We start from the raw sequence: 6,247 nt of genomic DNA on the forward strand, positions 1-6,247 counted from the left end.
TTAAAGGTGAACCTATTTATTTTACCCCTAAGATCTTTTTGACACCATAAGCAGTAGCAACAGTCAATAGCTTTGGATGATTTTGAGAATATATTTTTAAATTTTCTATTTTTTGTAAATTTGTTATTTATAGTTTGTGTGTGTATGTAGTAGGTGCATATATTTATGGGGTACATAAGATGTATTGATATAGCCATGCAGTGCATTATAATCACATCATGGAAGATTGGGTATTCACATCCTCAAGCATTTATCCTTTGTGTTACAAACAATCTAATTACATACTTTTAGTTAATTTAAAATGTACAATTAAGCTATTAATGACTGTAGTTACCCTTTTGTGCTATCAAATAGTAGATCTTTTTCATCCTATTTAACTATTTTTTGTACCAGTTAACTATTTCCACCCCTCCCAGCCCCTACTACCCTTCCCAGCCTCTGGTAACCATCCTTGTACTCTCTATCTCTATGAGTTCAATTGTTTTTCTTTTTAGACCCTACAAATAAGTGAGAACAAGCAAGGTTTGTCTTTCTGTGCCTGGCTTATTTAACTTAGCATAATGATATCCAGTGCCATCCATTTTGTTGTAAATAACTGGATCTCCTTCTTTTTATGGCTGAATAGTACTCCATGGTGTATATGTACCACATTTTCTTTATCCATTCATCTGTTGATGGAGACCTAGGTTGCTTTCAAAGCTTGGTTATTTTGAACAGTGCAGCAACTAACGGAGGAGTGCAGATATCTTTTCAATATACTGATTTCCTTTCTTTTGGGTATATACACAGCAGTGGGATTTCTGGATCATATGATAGCTCTATTTTTAGTATTTTGGGGAACCTCCAAATTGTTATCCTTAGTGGTTGTACTAATTTACATTACCACCAACAGTGTACAAGGGTTCCCTTTCCTCCCTGTCCTCACCAACATCTGTTATTGTCCGTCTTTGGGGTAAAAGCCATTTTAACTAGAGCGAGATGATATCTCATTGTAGCACTTCTCTGATGATTAGTGATCTTGAACATTTTTATATACCTTTTGACCATTTCTATGTTCTTTTCTGAAAAATACTTCAGATGTTTTACCTATTTTGAATCAGATTTGTTTCCTTTTTTTTTTTTTTTTTTTGTAATGAGTTGTTTGAGTTCCTTATGTATTCTGGTAATTAATTCTTTGTCAGATGTGTTGTCTGCAAATATTTTCTCCCATTCTGTGTGTTTTCCCTTCATTTTGCTGTTTGTTTCCTTGCCTTTGCAGACACTTTTTAACTTGTTGTGATCCCATTCGTCCAGTTTTGCTTTAATTTCCTGTAATTTTGAGGTCTTAGAAAGTATTTGTCCAGTGCAGACCAATGGTCTCCAGAAATTTTCGTACTACAAATCCTCACCACCATGTTCTACTACCTGAAACAGATAGATTAGGCTTCTGAAGATGATATACTCTAGATGAATGGTACTCCATTGTGTATATGTACCACATTTACTTTATCCATTCATCTGTTGATGGCAAATTAGTTTGCTTTCAAATCTTGTCTATTGTGATCAGTTCCACAACTAACATGGGAGTGCAGATAGCTCTTCAGTATACTGATTTCCTTCGTTTTTGTTTCTTCTTTTTAGTTCTCAGAATTTTATCTGCATTTTAGTTGTCTTAAACTGTAACAGCTAAACTTTTTTTATGGCACATCAAAAGTATCCTTGAAGGTCAAAGCCACATCTATGGACTGTAATTTTGTATCACTCTTTCACATGCTGTTGTGAAAGTTACTGCTTCATTATTCATACTATCATATGTAACATTTCTACTGTGAGCTCTTGGTTTTCTCTTTTAACTGTCTCTTGATGTGATATGTTTGCAATGACAAACTCTACTGGGCTTGATTATGGTCTCAACCTTTTGTTTAATTATTCTGTTAATTTCATCATATCCAGATGCATCATCTGACTCTGGCTCATGATGTGGATCAGTTAACACTCATTGATTACAGCAAAGCCTAGGGCACATACTCTTGTGTATTTGCTAATTCGTTAACACACTTATGAATTTCTGCATATTCAGTTTCATTCTACAAATATTTTGCAAATCATTTAATGATTATCTTCCTTTACACTGTAAAGCTAATGATGAGAAGACCCAAGTATGATCTTGAATTAAACCCCAGAAATTTTCTCTCCAACAAGATCCTTCCCCCAACTTGGCTATTACAACTAATTGCAATACTATTCTTCTAATAATTCAGTTCAAAATCCTGGAAGGCATTCATATTTAATTTCATTCTTTCTTTAGTATCTCACATCTAATCCATCAGTTAATTATATTGTCTCTGGCTTCAAATCATGTACATAATATGGCCACTTATCATCTGTCCACTGTTACCAGCCTAGACCAAGACACTATCCTCTCTTTCTTGGATTATTGTAATAGCATCTCTAATGTCACCCTGCTTCTGTACTTAACTCTCTCCAGTGTCTATTCTCAGCACATTAGCTAGGTGATCCTTTACAAATATACATATGTTCATGTCATTCTTCTGCTCAGATTTCCCTTCTGCCTACCCAACTCAATAAAATAGCCACCATTTTTATAATTGCCTTTAAGGCTCTTAGAATTTTGCCATAAATTTTTCATTGTCCATATCCCTTACAGCTTTCCACTTTAACCCCACTCAGCATAACACACAATGGCCTTCTTGCTATTTATCAAAAAGACCAGTCAAACAAACCTTTGTCTAGAGACAGCATTTGCTGTTTCCTCTGTTAAAAACATTCTTCCTCCCCTAGATATTATTCAGATTGCTAAGACTCTCATGTTCTCCAAGTCATTGACCAAATATTTTCTACTCACAAATGCATTACCTGAATAACGTTAAAACACAGTCACTCCGGCAAGCAAAATCACAGTGTAAACTGTTAAACCCTCATCACTGCTAATAAGTTCATTGGAAAATGTGAGGCCAGACATCAGTCATTGTTTCTTGAGGCAGAATATCGATGCGAAAGAACCAGAAGAGAAGGTGCCTTCTATGGCAAAGGCTGCAACAAGTTCTCCATGGGTAGCATCTTTGTTCACAATCCAACACAAGGCCCAATCTGCCTCCTCCCTGACACAAGGCATCCTTTCAATGGCATTGAAGAGAAATTCCATTTCTTTGTTGTCTTTAACATGTGTCAATAAAGAGATTATCCATGTCAGAATAGATGTTTTCCATAGCAATTTGGAAGCCATAGAAGCAGGTTTCTGTAGCCTGAACTTCTTGGACAAATTGCTCCACCAAGTTTTTATCAACTGTGCCATCGCATGCTGCAAAGAAAGTCAGAATATTGGATATAAAATATCTTTCCTCAGGCTTCAGGGCTTCCTAGTGCTGAATGTCTTTGGACAGGTCCACCTCCTGGGCCATCCAGAAGGAAATCTCTGCTTTCTTATAATTTTCCAAATATCATTACAAACCATCAGAGCAGATAATAAAATAAGTACTTATCAAGGCTGCTAGGATAGAACAGGAGTTCCTCACTGAGGACTTGCCAGTGAAACTTGTTAGGATGAACTGCAAGTTATTGAAGTAATACATTGAGTTTGTGGCAGACTTATGCTGGAACTGGGTTTTAAGACTTAGTGGAAAATACTTCACTGGAAGGAAAGATTAAGTTCTTTGAGAAGAGAGTAGGTGAGTATCAAAACATGGCAGTGATGTCAAGTAAAATAGATAATTCTTTTACTTTGGGTGCTGACTCCTAAATAAGCTTAAGATATACTGTTATTTTGCTGATTGTTTTTCCTTCTAATCAAACAGAAAACAGCTAAAGTGTATCAACTAGCTACACCATCAACTGTCCATAGTGTTCATTAAGAGGATCTTTAAAACTGTGTATCTACCTCACAATCAATATTGTTTATTTTTAATGCTAGCGGTATCACCTAGAAAGAAAGAAAATTTAAGACAAAAGCTATTAAAATTCTTATAAAAGAGCTTGTCCATGTTTCACTCTTTTGGCTGTGACTCTCCATAGCAGTGGCAGTGGTAGTCTTGGCTTTAAAGTGAGTGGCAACCCTCTAGTGAGTTTGGGCCAGGAGGATTAAACATTCACATCCTAGCACAGGCAGTTCAAAGAGGCAGCCCCACGGCTACAAACAGATTTTAAGGTTTACTTAACTAATTTGTGTATAAAACTTTTTCTTTACAACCACCAACATTGTTTGTACTGTCAAGGTACTAGCCTAATTTATTTGGTTTCTACACCAAATAGAAAGTATTCTATTGATCACCAACAGGAATTAATTCAAAATGCACTAGGTAAATAAGGTAATTAAGCTTGTGTTGACTAAGCATATAATTTCTAAATTTTATTTCCTTTAATTGAAATACTGTTTATTCAACTTTAAAATCAATTCTGTGCATACCTAGGTATTAATCAGTTGGTACCACATAAAAGACGGGTTGTGTTTTTTATCCTGTGGTCTAGGTAGAGTGTCATGAGATTCCCCGCCCCACCTGAGGTAGAGTGTTATGGGGTAAGAGTTGAATAAGAGATAAAGGGGTGCCTTTCAGGGCAAGATGATTCTAACTTAAATCATTAGAAATTTAGGCATGTTCTGGGTCTTAATATGTGTGAGGGGCCGTATCATTTTATTTCTCAAATTTTATTTTCCCCCACTTCTGGTTCATAAGAAAAAACCCATGAAGCGCTTTCTGTACGTGGGAGCTAAGGTGGTATTTTAAATTTTCAAGTCATCGTTGAACAATATGACCTATCTAAGATCTTGCTCCTGTTAAATGGTAAAATCAGGACTGAAGTTGAATCTTCTAAAAGTCGTTCATTCTTGTTTTGTTTAATTTATGTAAGTACTTTTTTAAAAATTTTATGTAGGTACTTTTATTAAGTAGGTACTTTTGAGTTAATTAATTTATATTTACTTTGTCTTTTTTAGAAAATATTTTAATTATTTATTTGTTTTTAGATTTCACCTGTAGTTTATACTTTGAAATACTCACCTGGTAGTGTCTTATAATTGTAGAATTTGCCTAAATTTGAGCATCTTGTGGTGGAGTCGTGAACTTCAGTAGGATAGTCAAGTTATTAATATATTTTCCATTTAAATATTAATTTCAGAAGGAAGTATAAACTGACATATATTCTTAAGAGGGTTAATTTGAATTAATCTGGCTTTAAGTTTGGAAAAAATGCTGAGACATTGCATGAAAGATGATGTCACATATACATTAAAATTTTGGTCACCTTTGTAATTGATTGTATTGTATATTTTTGTTTGTTTTTTCTCCATTTTTTTCTCAGATATTCGTTTTTTAAAATGTATTATACTTTAATTTCTGGGTACATGTGCAGAATGTGCAGGTTTGTTACATAGCTATACATGTGCCATAGTGGTTTGCTGCATCCATCACACTGTCATCTACGTTAGGTATTTGTCCAAATGCTATCCCTCCCCTATCGCCGTAGCCCCTGCTATCCCTCACCTAGCCCCCCACCCCCTGACAGGCCCTGGTGTGTTATGTTCCCTTCCATGTGTCCATGTGCAGCACCCACTTATGAGTGAGAACATGCAGTGTTTGGTTTTCCGTTCTTGTGTCAGTTTGCTGAGAATGATGGTTTCCAGTTTCATCCATGACCCTGCAAAGGACAGGAACTCATCCTTTTTTATGGCTGCATAGTATTCCATGGTGTATATGTGCCACATTTACTTTATCCAGTCTATCATTGATGGACTTTTGGGATTGGAATGCCAATCTCTTTTCCCTCTGCCTAGTCAGAATATTAACTTCCAGTCCCATTTTCACCAACAAGTAAGACTATGTCTATTTTTCTTTAGTCACTTTGAATATAGGCATGATTTCACATCATTTAGCTCTTTTATTTAGATTTGTATTCAAAGGTGGTTTCTAAGCAGTAGATGGACAAGGACTAAGTCTCAGGATTGTGTACATAACACAAACCATAATTCTAGATGTATTGCAGCTGCCCTGAAAATATTTTATTTATAAGCAGTTCTTTAGAGTGTCAATGAACAATCCGCATTAAGCTGCAAATTCTAGAATAAATGGGAATATAAATCTCCTTTTGCTTGCAGTTTTGTCCTCAGTGTTAAATACAGTGCCTACTAAATAACATATGATCAGTAAAATAATTGGTGAATTAATAAATGGAGGTAGAATGAACAGCGTGGGCCAATACTCTAATCAAAGTCACGTTTTAAAAGCCAGAATTCATCTCAACATCCATGCAATCA

General features: G+C 35.4%; 1 pseudogene; it reads right to left on the minus strand.

The window, feature by feature from the left end:
- Positions 1 to 2,852: 2,852 nt before the first annotated feature.
- LOC105727286 (ribonucleoside-diphosphate reductase subunit M2-like) lies at positions 2,853 to 3,437 on the minus strand (annotated as a pseudogene).
- Positions 3,438 to 6,247: the final 2,810 nt, after the last annotated feature.

This window comes from Aotus nancymaae, unplaced genomic scaffold (genome assembly GCF_030222135.1).
Source record: "Aotus nancymaae isolate 86718 unplaced genomic scaffold, 86718_ANA_hifiasm-v0.15.2.pri h1tg000004l, whole genome shotgun sequence".
Taxonomy (NCBI): Eukaryota; Metazoa; Chordata; class Mammalia; order Primates; family Aotidae; genus Aotus; species Aotus nancymaae.